The following is a 16080-nucleotide window of genomic DNA, read 5'->3' on the forward strand; positions in this document are numbered from 1 at the left end:
GTAAATTTCAAGGTCACAGCGAGATATTCAAGATATTGTCATTGACACCCTTGTTAGCACAATAGGTCAAGAACTGTTTGATCAATTTTATTCATTTTTAGCATCAGAGTGTACTTGGGTGATCCACTCACACTTTGTATAACTGATTTGTGAGGACTAGGGGGATATGTCATCTCCTGATGATGCTTGTATAGACAGTCAGAGAAAAGTCAACTTGGAAACAATAATAGTTTTCTACACATCTCATGACAAATTGAACAAATGTGAGCAATTAACACCTGAGATCAACCCTGAATTTTACACAAGGCTCATGAATGCATTTTGAAGTGTCAGGCCCATTGTTGACTTTTATTTCATAATTTTTAATCACTGCAATACCAGGTTCTGGTATTATACAGATGTTTCAAAGCATTTCAGACTAGACCACATTCATTCAAATTAGCCTCAACCCAAACCAGCCCAGCCCTCTTTTCATATTGGCAATTTCTTTTTCTTTTTTTTTTTTAATTGGGGTCTCTGCATTATTTTTTAATGAGATTGACAAAATTCCAGAATCCATTTTTGTTCAAATATCTTATAAAAATGGCAGAGGAAGAGTTAATTAAATAATTGTGACGAGCTGAAACGACTTCAGTTATTTTCCTTTTATCTCCTTATTTAGTATCCTTGTCTTATGACATCACAAAGAGATGTTTGGGGGCCGTGGTGGAGGCTCAGCTTTAATACTGTTTTTCTAAGTAAAGGCAAAAGGGAGATTTTAAAGGATGTGGGTATTTCTTCTGACCCGCATGGCCGCTCACATCATTTTCACTTTTTAGAGTCAATCTGATGAAAGTGGAAGCTCATGTTCTTAAGTGAGGGGGCGGCATCCAGAGACATAAAACCATAAATGTCAACTCAAGACTACTGCCGTCTCCGTCACACTTTCCTTTGCACTTCCTCTCTCTTTCTCACACTCTCCCACACATACATGCCACATCTCAGTTGGAGCGAGTCCAGACCTTAAAGGCTCGGGGAGACTTTGATTAGTGTCAACATCCTGCAGGAACTCCCCCCTCCTCCACTCACGGCCCGCGGCTCGAAGACTATCACTTGGCTCCTTCTTATGATCCCTGGGAGGCCAATAAAAGTTCAAGCAGGTACAAAGAGCACAAAAGGCAGCCAGACAAACTGGTCTAGTTACACTTTAGACACTGCCTCATCTCTGCTTCCTGTTTGCATTCTCCAAACAGTCCTCAGGACCCATGCACAACTCGTGACCATTCTCTGTCGGCCAACTGTGGTCATCACAAGGTGACAGTGGAGCAGAATGTTTCCATGCAAACAACTGTGGACACCAGAGTATATAAAAAAATTAATGTTTATGAGTTCAACGGTATGAATATTTCTTGAGGTGAAAGCTGGAACGTTCCATTCAACAAGACTGAATGGAACGTTCCAGCTTTCACCGAATTAAAGATTTGGTCCATTGAAAGAATGTAAAAACATTAATTATTTGTTTTAAATATAACGGCTAAAATAGATCCTTGTCATTTGATATTTTATTAATTTATAAATAACAGAAAATAGTGCAGCAGATAACTGAAACAATCATGCAAATGGTGATAAAAGCATCAAATTCAGCAGAAATACTCCTTAGACACTCCTCTTTTGAAAAAAGCAATTGGCCACTTGACTTTTCAATCGGTGGTCAGGTTATTGGTTGAGCTAATAGGATTAATAAATGGAATAGTTTTGACACTGTTGAATGCTTGGTCTCCAAAGTAAAGGTCAAACAAGGTCGACGTCCATTGGATTCTACGACATGTGACATATGTTACCCCGTAACGTGATAAGTAAGGATGATCCAAACTATTCCTTTTTAAAATCGTGTTAACTCAACTAGTAATTTGCATCACTTTTTACCAAAATTGGAGCAACTTTAACTTTTGACTCCTGTACAAACCGACACTGACCTTTGTCACCATTCTTGCTGTTTTTATCCCGTAACTCCATAGAATTCTGTCACAGACAGTCCAAACTATACCTTTTTGGAATCTTCATGATCAGGCAAATAATGTGGAATACTTTTCAATATGATTGCAGCATCTTTTAATTTTTACTCCTGTGTAATTGACCTCTACCTGAATGCCAACTGAAAATTCAAGTGGCCAATCGTTTTTTTCAAAAGAGGATTGTCTGAGGACTATTTCTGCCAAATTAGATGCTTTTATCACCATTTGCAGGATTCCCCTCTAAATATTTTCTTATCTGTTGCACGAAAAGGTATTTACATTTTGGTGTTTGCCACTGGGGCTTTGACATCAACAATCCAACACGAACTATAAATAGGAGTCCAAAATTGTTCTCAGTCAATGTGGATGTAGTCTGTGATACTTCCAAAAAAAAAAAAAGACTTTGTGTACGTCTTCAGTCCAGCAAAAAATCGCGTCAGAAATTTGTCCAGGTTTTCATCCTAAGAGCAAATGCCTCTGGACGGCTTATGGCATAGTGGATGGTTTTGTGTGTGTTAGAAGAATTAACACAGTCAATTAGCTCGTTCAAATCGACGTACGTCAGCTAAACAAACTTCACCATGTTTAGCTAAACGCCGCCCCCACTAGTGTGTGCGTGGGTGGGGTTTGCAGTGTGCAATGGTACAAAGCGTATGGAACCAAATTTTCACGGTAAATGGAACCATATTTGCACGCTAAATGCAACGCAACACAAATGGGATGAACAATCCATGTCACGTGACATACAAACCACCAATCATTGACAAGGATCCACTGAGCCGTTACTCTCTTTTCTTCCTTTGAAAAGGCAGTAGGCAAGAATGCTCAAGGCACCAAAAGTTCACTTACTTTGTCAGTAATTAATTAGAGGCACAAAATTAAAAGATACATACAATAACTGACCTTTAATATATTTCTTGAAAATGTTTCTGTCGTGCACCCGGGACGTACCTGCCACTTCTCTGAGTTACTGTATTGACTTCATATATGGATCTGCAGCACATCAAGTAGAATAGATAAAGTGAAAGCCAGCGGGCCAATCTGCCACTCTTACTTCATTAATTAGAGATTAACTCTCTCTTTCTCTGTCTCGCTCAGTAATTATTGAGTTCTCCCAGAGATCCAGACATTTGTTCACCTCATTGTTATAATTAAAAGTGATTTCTTAGTCACAGAGAAACAGAGTGTCATGGTTGCACATGAATAAACACAATATTGTGAAGGTTGTTGTGTAAGTTTGCTATCTAAAATAATTTTGAAAAAAATAGGCAAAAAGCATGAAAGGTGTACATAAAGGTGAACTCTGGGATTTTGCAACATAGGCTTTATTTTTTAGATATTTTGGGGTTCATCTTTTTATGGGAAAAAAATGAAATTCATCAGTGCAATATTGGCTTTAATGCAAATACCGCCACAGGCTAATTGGCTGGGGCTAGATAAACATATGCTCAGCAAACCGCTTATTGTCACCACTAAACTGGGCAAAATACAACCCCTGGCAAAAATTATGGAATCACCGGCCTCAGAGGATGTTCATTCAGTTGTTTAATTTTGTAGAAAAAAAGCAGATCACAGACATGACACAAAACTAAAGTCATTTCAAATGGCAACTTTCTGGCTTTAAGAAACACTATAAGAAATCAAGAAAAAAAGATTGTGGCAGTCAGTAACGGTTACTTTTTTAGACCAAGCAGAGGAAAAATATATGGGATCACTCAATTCTGAGGAAAAAATTATGGAATCACCCTGTAAATTTTAATTCCCAAAACTAACACCTGCATCATATCAGATCTGCTCATTAGTCTGCATCTAAAAAGGAGTGATCACACCTTGGAGAGCTGTTGCACCAAGTGGACTGACATGAATCATGGCTCCAACACGAGAGATGTCAGTTGAAACAAAGGAGAGGATTATCAAACTCTTAAAAGAGAGTAAATCATCATGCAGTGTTGCAAAAGATGTTGGTTGTTCACAGTCAGCTGTGTCTAAACTCAGGACCAAATACAAAAAACATGGGAAGGTTGTTAAAGGCAAACATACTGGTAGACCAAGGAAGACATCAAAGAGTCAAGACAGAAAACCTAAAGCAATATGTCTCAAAAATCCAAAAATGCACAACAAAACAAATGAGGAACGAATGGGAGGAAACTGGAGTCAACGTCTATGACTGAACTGTAAGAAACCGCCTAAAGGAAATGGGATTTACATACAGAAAAGCTAAACGAAAGCCATCATTAACACCTAAACAGAATAAACAAGGTTACAATGGGCTAAGGAAAAGCAATCGTGGACTGTGGATGACTGGATGAAAGTGATATTCAGTGATGAATCTCAAATCTGCATTGGGCAATGTGATGATGCTGGACTTTTGTTTGGTGCCGGTCCAATGAGATTTATAAAAATGATTGCCTGAAGAGAACATGTAAATTTCCACAGTCATTGATGATATGGGGCTGCATGTCAGGTAAAGGCACTGGGGAGATGGCTGTCATTACATCATCAATAAATGCACAAGTTTACGTTGATATTTTGGACAATTGAAAGGATGTTTGGGGATGATGAAATCATTTTTCAAGATGATAATGCATCTTGCCATAGAGCAAAAACTGTGAAAACGTTCCTTGCAAAAAGACACATAGGGTCAATGTCATGGCATAGGGTCAATGTCAATGAGCAAATCTGATTTGATGCAGGTGTTAATTTGGGGGATGAAAATTTACAGGGTGATTCCATAATTTATTCCTCAGAATTGAGTGATTCCATATTTTTTTCCTCTGCTTGGTCTAAAAAAGTAACCGTTACTGACTGTCACAATCTTTTTTTCTTGATTTCTTATAGTGTTTCTTAAAGCCAGAAAGTTGCCATTTGAAATGACTTTAGTTTTGTGTCATGTCTGTGATCTGCTTTTTTTCTACAAAATTAAACAACTGAATGAACATCCTCCAAGGCCGGTGATTCCATAATTTTTGCCAGGGGTTGTATTATTTAAAATGTCCTGTAGCACGGAGAGGATCCCTACAGAGATCTTTAGGTGTTCTGCTGTAGGTTGAAGAAGGACACCACATGATGAGCGCGCAGTTCCCACAAAAACATGTTGTTTGTCACCATTTTCATAAAGAAGCAGCTCTTCTGTCACGCTTGTTCCGATGAATTAACACAAAGTCAAAAGCATGAAAATTCATGGTTTATGTGGTGGACTAAAGTCTGCAGATTGTTGATTTATATTAGTTTGTGTAATTAATTTACAAAACACCCACCACACTGAATAGTTTTTTTTTTTGCAGATATTTAAGTTTATTAGCAGTGGAAGGTGTTGCTGACCTATTACGGAGATTTTTTTTTTAATGAGCTACTCTGCAGCAATAATTCTGTTGCATTTAATGCAAACTGCTATCCTCATGATATATTTAAGATCCAATACTGGATTTTTTGTGTGTGTTGAATCTTTAATTTACACTGCTTCATAAACTTTAATATTACATTAGCATTTAGATTTAGTGAATGAGAGCTAATTGTAGATGATACCACAAGCTGTAAGAAAAGAGGAAATAAGATTTATATCTTTTAAAAACGCTTTCAGACAGGGGAGTTGGAACATTTATAGCCCAAAAGACAGATGAGCTGCTGAATTAAATATTTACATTGAATTACAATGTAGAAGCTCTTCCTGCCCTGAATGTAATTCTAAAAAAAGGAGCAAAACCAGCGAGACAGACTGCCCACCCGCATGTCGGTTTCCACGCTGTTCCACATACTGGATAAGTGTTCTTACTCAGAATGAACAACAAACCAAACAAATCCAATAATAATTCTGTAAAATGTGTTATTTTTATTATTGTAATTACTGTAGTTCTTATTAATCTTTTTGTAATTGCTAGCTTTTGCTGTAATATATAAAAAACAAATCTTACTCAGTTGTTAGTGCAGCTGCCCATTACCTCAAGGGTTGGCGGGTTCAATTCCCGATTCTGTATGTGTCAAAGTGTCCTGAACAGTGATGCCGGTAACGCGTTACTCTAATCACTTTTTTAGTAACGTGTAATCTAACATGTTAATCTTTCCAAATCAGTAATCAAATTAAAGTTACTTCTCCAAGTCACTGTGCGTTACTATTATTTTTACATTGTGGGTCGATAGCAGCATTAAACTTGGTCTGTGGGCAGGAGGTCGGGGCTCGACTGAACTGCCCACTTTAAGCGAGCTGCAAGCTTTTCATCCACAGTTTTCTGCAACAGCTACGACTCGTCCTCACCTCTTAAAGCACGGTGACAACAGCACACCTGCACTGAGCTTTACAAAGACATTTTTATGCTTTTTCCCTCCTTTATTTAGAATTATGAGCTGAGCTGCTCCGTATCTGCTCGCTAAAAACTGCTGATCCTCTGCGACGCGTCAACAACTAACATTATTTTCCACTCAAATGCACCTAAACTCTCTTTCTGAGGACCACATGATGTGAAAACACAATAAAACTTTCTTACCTGTAAATCTGGTCATGTTTTCTGCATAAATAAATGTTATCCATTCTTTGTGCTCAAACGCCAAAGCAGGGGTGAATCCAGAAGGGATGGGGTGTGGGGCAAGGATGTTCCCCCCCACAACACCCCTAGATTAAAGGTCCAGTTTTTGAAGCCTTTTTTTTTTTTTACTACAACTACTAATACTACTTATAATAATAATAATTTCGACAAGTAAAATGTTTAGAGAGAATTTAAATGTTAGAAAAATGTTAGAAAGAATTTAATAGTTACATTTATAAACAACGTAGGTTAGTTTTACTGTTACAGTGCTGTCAACACTTAAATATGAGGTCAAGAAAGTGGTCTTTATTTTACTTTTTATAAAACAAGTATTTATTTTTATTGAAGTCAAAAAGGGTGACTATAAAGTGAGTTTTGGCAAAACAAGTATCATTGTCATGTCTCAGCTGTCATCAGCTGTCATTGTCGACAGCTGAGGAAAGTAACTAAAAAAAGTAACTAGTAATCTAACTTAGTTACTTTTACAATTGAGTAATCAGTAAAGTAACTAAGTTACTCTTTCAAGGAGTCATCAGTAATTGGATTACTTTTTCAAAGTAACTTTGGCAACACTGGTCCTGAACCCTATTTCCCGAGGCATTCACTCACGCCAGTGAAAACAATGTCCTGCTCATTGCTGGGTGTTGGCTCACTGTGCATTATGACCAACTTAACACATTATTTGATAAACTGGAATCTGCACAGTCGCAGAAAATTGACTTTGAAAGCTTTTAGCCAAAGTGTATGTAAACCTATGATCACAGCTCCAGACATGATGTCATTTTTATGCCTAATTGCTCACGTATATGTACGTATAATGAACTCAGCGACTCAGTCAGCGCTCACGTGTGTTGGTGAAACATGTCCATTCGTGCACACTCGTGTGTGGCCATTGTCTCATTATGTGGGTCTTTGTGATGCATTCACACCATTGTGCCCATTCTGCCAATGCATAAAGACCCACAGCCTGAAATGCAGTGTGAGGCAAGAAAGGTTAAGATAAAGTTCCTTTGAACAGATTCTGCCTTTGATCAGCCGGCTCGACAGTGAAAGGCTTTTCTAGAAGTCAGAGCCGGTTGAGAGAGGAGGGATGGAGATCCATATTGTTCTGTTTTATCTCAGCCCCTCTTTGTTTTACTTCAGTTCACTTTCCGTGTGTGCAGCATAAACTCTGCTTCTTTGATATGGAGAGTGCTAGGCCTCTCTTTCATAACTAGACACACATCTGCACACACAATGGTTAAAAAAAGCACTGAAAGACATACAACAGTCCAAGAACTGTAATAACTGGGAACACTGGGGGGAACACATCAGTCCTGTCATGTATTGATAGATTGAGAAATGTCTGGGAAGAGCGTGTGGAGCCATGAGGTCACTGGACAAAGGTAGTTGGTGAAGTCATTACCATTGCAGGAGAACGTAGGTCCAAGTTTTTGGGGTCCTTGTGGTTCCTTTGTTACTGTATGTTTCTGACACTTGGATCCACACTTCTGACCTAATATGGCAGCTGATTATTTTAGGTACTTAGTGCCTTTGGAGGATCAGGTACCTTGAAAGGTGACTGAGGAAGACTCACAAGTATCACTTGCATTGGGAGGGAACATCAGATATGACATTCTGTTCATGTAGAGCATTTTTCTGGGCAAGTTCTAGCTTGCAGGTTCCTCAGCATTGAAGACTCAAGGGGGCACCCATGTTTCACCTGCCTGTGGCATGCAGATGGTTACTTTTGAGAGATGAGGCTGGACCCAATGGCTGCCTGAGCGGTTTATCATCCAGGACCCAGAGGCTTTCCGTACGGTGGCGGATGCGATGACGTGCACCAGCGCATGCCCCCAGACCCAACCTGGTATTGATGATCAGCCATGCTGTTGGAGCAGTCTCATCATGAGACTCACAAAGCACATTTTCTCAGAATGCCACGTGCTCAAGTGAAGGATGTCAAGCAGCAGATGTCAAGATTTTGAACATTATAGTGCATCCAGAAAGTATTCACTGCCTTCACTTTTTCCACATTTTGTTATGTTACAGCCTTATTCCAAAATGGAGGAAATAAATTTTTTCTTCAAAATTCTACACACAATACCCCATAATGACAATGTGAAAGTTTTTTTTATATTTTTGCAAATTTATTTAAAAAAAAAAGCACAATTAAGAGAAACAAAATTCTCTGGTCTGATGTGACAAAGACTGACCATGTGTGAATGCCAGGTGTCATGTTTGCAGGAAACCAGGCAGCATTCTTCCAGTGAAGCATGGTGGTGGCAGCATCATGCTGTGGGGATGTTTTTCAGCGGCAAGAACTGGGAGACTAGTCAGGATTGAGGGAAAGATGAATGCAGCAATGTACAGAGACATCCTGGATGAAAACCTGCTCCAGAGCGCTCTTGACCTCAGACTGTTGGAAGGTTCATCTTTCAGCAGGACAGTGACCATAAGCACACAGCCAAGATATCAAAGGAGTGGCTTCAGGACAACTCTGTGAATGTTTTTGAATGGCCCAGTCAGAGTCCAGACCTGAATCTGATTGAACTTCTCTGGAGAGATCTCAGAATAGATGTGTACTGATGCTCCTCATCCAACCTGATGGAGCTTGAGAGTTGCTGCAAAAAGGAATGGACAAAACTGCCCAAAGATAGGTGCACCAAGCTTGTGGCATCATAGTCAAAAAGACTTGAGGCTGTAATTGCTGACAGGTGCATCAACAAAGTATTGAGCAAAGAGTGTGAATACTTACAGTAGATAATATGATTTCTTATTTTTTTTATAAAGTTGCAAAAATAAAAAAATAAAAAATTCATGTTTTCATTATGGGGTATTGTGAGTTGCATTTGAATTTACTCCATTTACTCCTAAGTCTGTAACATAACAAAATGTGGAAAAAGTGAAGCGCTGTGAGTACTTTCCAGATGCACAGTAGCCTTCAAAAACTTGACATCTGCTGGTGCCTTCGCTTGAGAATGTGGTGTTATGAGAAAATGTGCTTTGTGATGCACTATACTTCTCATTTTCTCGTTTGACTGTGGAGTGAAATGGCACAGCGGCAACTTCATATATGACTAGAAATCAGCCAAGTAAGTGGAAATTGGAAGCGTTTAGTCAAACATTTGTGGGTTTTTGTTTTAGATGTATGGTCACACTGCAACACAACATATGATTGCGATGCTGTTGAGAATCGCCCTTCTAATTGAATTTAATTGACCTGTGTTAAAGTCGAATTTTGCTTGATGTAGTCCACGGGTCGAGCAGGCTTTCAGTACCACCTAAGGTGACTAAACAACACTTACAATCCAGTGTCAGGACACCATGGCTAAGACAAGAAGGTATGATAACCTTCCTAGAGTAGCAGCTCAAGCCCGGTAGGGGTCAATGAAGGATTACACAAGAGTCAAAGTTTTAAAATTGCCCCAAGCATATTGAAAACTGCATTACTTGTCTGATCATAACTATTCCAAAAAGGAGTAGTAGAGAAGCTTGAATCTTCGACTGGACTGGGTTGCTTGACGCGAGGACGTTTCGCTTCAAATCGCAGAAGCTTCCTCAGCTAAAATTCTTGCTCTGGAAGTCTGACTTCTGTCTGACTCTTGTAGAGACGAATAAACAGAAGCTAACAAAAGCTGGAGTTTTAAACCTAACCAGACCCCTCCTACTGAGAGGCAGACTGCTATAGGCTAGTGACTAAACAATAGCTCTATCAACTATTGTGCTCTAGTTAGCACCCTCCTAATGACAGGGCAGCTGTCCCTCCTAATGATGGGATGGAAGCCTTTCCTGATGGCTCCCTTGATGACTCTCCTGATGACGTGAATGACTCATTACCATGAACAAAAGACTGAAACTGCTTTGACCTGAGTACCCCATTGTAAACAGGGGACAAAGCGTGTCTGAGACCCGCCCCCCGGTTAAGGCTGGGTTTCAAATGTTTCACAAAGAATGCCTCCTTCACACCTCTCTCAGACAATTTCTTCTCTCTGGCTAATATTTTAACTTCCTTGTCCTCAAATGTGTGGTTAGTGTCTTTAAGGTGGAGATGAACTGCAGACTGAGGTCCACTGGCGCCCTCTCTGCGGTGCTGGTATAGCCTTTTGTGTAAAGGTTGCTTAGTCTCACCTATGTAGTGTTCGTTACAGTTTTCCTGACATCTGATAGAATACACTACACTGCTCTGTTTGTAACTAGGGATCATGTCCTTAGGGTGAACTAATTTCTGTCGCAAGGTGTTAACCGGTTTAAAGTAAACTGGGATTTTGTGCTGTCTGAAGATCCTCTGTAGTTTTTCCCCTACTCCTGCTAAATAAGGGAGAGACACTCCTCTTCTTGTCTCCGTCTCCTGTCTATCTGGTCTTTTGTTCTCTGGGACTTCTGCACTTTGTCCGGGGACCATCGTGGGTACCCACATACTGTGAGGGCTTTCTGGACACGTTGTTGTTCTTTAGCCCTTCCCTCTGCAGTTGTGGGCACCTGTAGGGCTCTGTGTTGAAGAGTCCTGAACACCCCAAGCTTGTGTTCAAGGGGGTGGTTTGAGCCAAAGAGCAGATATTGGTCAGTGTGAGTTGGTTTTCTGTAAACCCCTGTCTGGAGCTGCCTGTTCTCTCCAATCGTAACATCACAGTCCAAGAAGGCTAAATGGTTGTTTCTGGCATCCTCATGTGTGAACTTGATATTGGCATCCACCGAGTTGATGTGTTCTGTAAAGTAATGTAGTGATGTAGTAAAGTAATGTGTTCTGTAAAGACAGAAGTCAGACTTCCAGAGCAAGAATTTTAGCTGAGGAAGCTTCTGCGATTTGAAGCGAAATGTCCTCGCATCAAGCAACCCAGTCCAGTCGAACATTCAAGCTTCTCTACTATGGAAACCACCTGGACAACTGAGAGCCTACACAGAAATATTCCAAAAAGGTGTAGTTTGGAATATCTACAGCCAAACATTATGGGAACGTTACGTCTTAATAACAGCAAAAATGAGGTAAAAAAGTAAAGTTGTTCCAATTTTGGTAATAGATGATACAAATTATTGATAGGAATTTAAAATGGAATACTGTGTTTAATACTGCTCAGTTATCATGTTACAAAGTATACTGTAAAACTCAGTGAGTTAGTTGAACTCAAATCATTTGAGGAAATCGATTGCCTTCAACCATTTGAAATTGCCAACTTAAAATAATTTTCAAAAATTTATTTGTTAAAGTTTTAGTAACTTAACGATTTATAGTTAATTAAACTTATGTAAATCTAGTTTGTTTTTCAATAAAAAAAGTGACATAAATTTCTGCCTAAAAATTTGCATTGTATTTTGGATTACATTTTTGGATGAATTCTTTGGTTTACTTCTTGACAATAATCTGATTTCTAAAAAAAAAAAAAAAAAAAAAAAAAAAAAAATCTAAAAGGACTACAACAGAATGAAAAATGCTAAATGGTAGCCCAAGAACAGAAGTCGTAGTTTTTCATAATGGCATAAACGCATTTAAAATGAGTGAATGGAATGCACTGGAAATACATCACCAACAATTAAATGCCACAAAACATTAAAAATGCACTTAAAGGAACTGAGTTGTTATGACAACAATTCATTTTGAGTTAGTTTAATTAATGGGAATGAGTGACTATAACTTTTTCAAAGTTTGAGTTACATTAACTTATTGTATTAAAATGGACTGTTGTAACATGTGTCATTATATATAATAGAGTCCAATGAGAGTTGACCTTCACTGCCCATTGGTTTACAGACCAATCACCCAAAGTAGTCTACTCCTTCAGTGAGCCATACCGCCACTTGGGGGGGGGGGGGTATCATACATTTCCACGTAGGCCGTGGTATATCGAGAATGGATTGTGTTGTGCTGTAGGGTGTTTTGAGGAATATCTTTAGTGGCATAATGGCTTTCTTATTTGTGCTGCTTAAACAAAGAACCAATTCTTTCAGGTCCTTCTTCTGTGCATCCATAGATTTTCCTCCAATTATGGGGCTAGAACCTTTTCCCAGCATACATTTTGGCAAAAGACACACAGAAGAGGTTGTTGGTCCTTCTCCAGACTAATTGTGGTGGCTTTCGAGTGTGCTCATTGTGGTTGTCCTGATTTAATTTCCCCACGAAACTACTGGATCCCACACCCACACGAAGACTAGGCCTGGCAGGCTCTCCAATGCCTGCTGTGCTTTCCCTATGTTACCCGCCCTTTAAAACTATGTTTCCAAATAAAATGGCGTGCCTTCCCAAGTAGGGTTCGGCGTTCCCCTCAAAAGTAAATCCCTGTTTGAACTTTGCCAGCCATGTATTTAGTGATGTAAACCGACTGTAGACCTCATCAGTTCGCTTTGAGGGAAGGGAAGCAGAGATAATTAATCAACGCCAACTCATCTTTCTGGCGAGGTCACATGTTCTCACTATGTCCATCTTTGTGACCTCAGACTGTCAGGTTGGGGTCAGTGAAAGATGAGACATGAAGGCAGGAGACACATAGAAGAGGTTGTTGGTCTTTCACAGGACTGAAGGTGGTGGCTCACATTCAAGTGTGCTTATGTTAGTGCTTGTTTTGCAACCAATGATTACGTTCGTAATCGACAAATCTATTGACTGTTTTTTGATTTATTTATTAATGTAATGTTTTTTAATTACTTATAATTATTTGCACATTTGACAATTGTCTTTTTTACAGAAAATCCCATAACCACATATTCTACAAATCACTTTCAGCCTTACATTCAAATATGCTGTGATAAAAAAAAAAATCTCAACATATAGATATAAAGGAAGAACATCTTCCACACAGCTTTGCCTCATCCTGAGACACAAAAAAGAAAATAAGATTCTAACGTATTTCACTGAGCTGAAAATAAATATTTTCTTTATAATTTAATTTGAGGATTACTTTCTGGATTAATCCATTAGTTGTTTGTCTATAAAATGGCAGAAAATGGGGTTTCTTAAATCCAAAAATGTTGTCCTCAAATATTTGTTTTTTCCACAACCCAAAAATATTAATTTTACTGTCGGAGAGGAGGAAAGAAACCAGAAAATATTTCAAATTACAACACTGAAATCAGATTTTTGAGATTTAAAAAAGAACACTCAGAATGATTAATCGATTACCAAAACAGTTGGCAGTTAATTTCATAATTGATTAATTGTTGCAGCTCTAATTCATACTACAGATCCAGGTCAGAATGGCGGCGCAACAAAACCGTGCAATTCCTGATGATATTCTCTGATAAAAGCATCAAATTTGGCACACATATTCTAAATGAACTAATGTTTAATTAAAGTGATGCAAAGTATTGGTTGAGCTAATAGGATTAATAAATGGAATAGTTTTGACTGCGTTGAATGTTTGGTCTCCATTGTGCTTAGTTATCATGTTACAGGGTAACATATGTCACATGTCATAGAATCCAATGGACATTGACCTTGTTTGACTTTTACTTTGGAGACCAAGCATTCATCACTGTCAAAACTATTCCATTTATTAATCCTATTGGCTCAACCAATAATTTGCATGACTTTTTACCAAAATTGGAGCAACTTTAACTTTTAACTCCTGTACAAACTGATATTGACCTTTGTCACCATTCTTGCTGTTTTTAACCCCATAACTCCAGAACATTCAGTCATAGATAGTCCAAACTATACCTTTTTGGAATTGTTATGATCCTGTGTAATTCTTTATTGACCCCTGTAGCTCATTAGAGGTCAGGCTTCAGGATATCTCCATATCTGCAAATAAACATTTAGAATATGTGTGCAAATTCCACGCTTTTATCACAAAATGCAAAATTCTGTAAATTTTAGCAAAGCTGCACCACCAGGGAAGAATTCTTCAAGTTGTTGCCAGGCCTGGAAGAAAATAAATTCCCACCGAAGTGCTGACGTCATTGAACACATTCAACAAATCCAACTGATGCGCTATCAATGTGTCAGAGTTGGAATGTTGCTTCTTTTAGTCTGGTGCTGTTTGTGCCACTGATGTGAGGAGGACTGTAGGTCGTCATGTTCATCTTAACACAGCGTCCAACCTGCGTGTTGTGAAACGGTGGAGGAACCCAGACACTCGATTACTGCGCCACACATAACTATTGTTTAAACACACAAAAAAAAATACTTCTTACTGTCGAGCCAATTGATGGTTTCCTTTAGTCAGCCTCCATTCACTCTGAGGTTTATCAGCACATCCTCACAGCAGAACTGTGGTCAGCGGTTAAATGGGTGCAACAGACACAATGATCAGATATTGCAGAGTCTCTCTTTTGTACGTTTTTCTAAAGCAGGACAGTCAGTGTGGGAGAGGCATTCCAGCTGTCCACAGATTGGAGAATAGATGTTGCATAGAAGTGTTTATTGCTTTTCCACTCAAGCACATATAGTTTTCGCTTTAGTTATCCGATCCCATGATCGCTTGCAGGGACAGTCTTCTCTTGTTTGGACATGGTCATTGGGTAACTAGAACAGGTCAGTCTCAAAGATCGAAGTGCTTCCACACAGTTAATAGTTCTTATCAATCAGGGCTAGAAATAAAAGGAAACCTTGACTGACAGCAACTTTGTTGTAAATTGCTCAGAGGGTCATTGTGTTTGTTTATGATTTGACTCCATTTGGATAGGAGTTCAGGTCAGGTCAGGTCTGCACATTGCCACATCCACCACACCACGGATAGCAACCACCCAGGCAGCAAGCAATCCATCCCCACCTCTTGAAAGAATCCATCCAACTTGGCACTGCCAGGTGAAGTGTGGGCATCCTGTTGGTCTTTTCCAGCTTCTGGGTCCTCAACATTGAGGCATCATGCACAAAGAAATGCGCCACTTGGACAGAATGTTATGACTGACACTACTTCACTATGCAACAAACACACCTCATCTTGGTCTCCTGATGTAGCCATTCATTTGACATGAAGTCATTCCAGTAGGCATGGGCCGGTATGAGATTTTTGGGCGGTATGATAACCGTGGGCAAAAATACCGCGGTTTCACTGTATTATGTATAGCTTTAAAATGTGCTTTAACAGCATTATGGCTATTTGCATATGAAGCGTGTGTGATTCAGGCGTACTAATTGACGCGATGTCTACCGCTATGAGCATGGTACCACTGATAACTTTAGAGAAAATACCAAAATAATAGTCACCCTTTTAGACATGTAGCATCTGCCTCGTGGGAAATATGACTTACTTGCGTAGGGAGAAACGTGGCTGGAATAAGGTCCGGAACTGCAGATGCTCAATATTGGCCCAGCTTCACCAACAAAGTGCTTGGAATAGATGTATTTGTCCTTGTTGACAAGTTTGTGGGAGAAATTTGGTCGACCACAAGCACGACTCGAGTCCACCGCTTGTACTTCTTAGTGGTTTCAAAGATGGGATAAAGCTTGCTCCTTTCATGTAATCTTTGGTGGGTATCTTGAATCGCTCCGCATCCGACACAGGCCAAAGCTACGGTGCTTTGTTGCCACCGTTTTTGGTTTGAAGGGCTATGCCACAGAAAATAAAACAAAAAAGCTGACTTGGTCCTTTTAGATGGAGGGAAAAGTTCAGTGCAGGATTCGCCTCCTTCAGCCATGATGCAGAGCTAGC

General features: G+C 39.3%; 1 protein-coding gene across 1 annotated transcript in view; it reads left to right on the forward strand.

The window, feature by feature from the left end:
* The window catches only part of sdc2 (syndecan 2), a 131711-nt gene that overhangs the window by 96007 nt on the left and 19624 nt on the right, over positions 1–16080 (forward strand). The window lies entirely within an intron of this gene.

This window comes from Thalassophryne amazonica, chromosome 20 (genome assembly GCF_902500255.1).
Source record: "Thalassophryne amazonica chromosome 20, fThaAma1.1, whole genome shotgun sequence".
In the NCBI taxonomy this organism is placed as follows: domain Eukaryota; kingdom Metazoa; phylum Chordata; class Actinopteri; order Batrachoidiformes; family Batrachoididae; genus Thalassophryne; species Thalassophryne amazonica.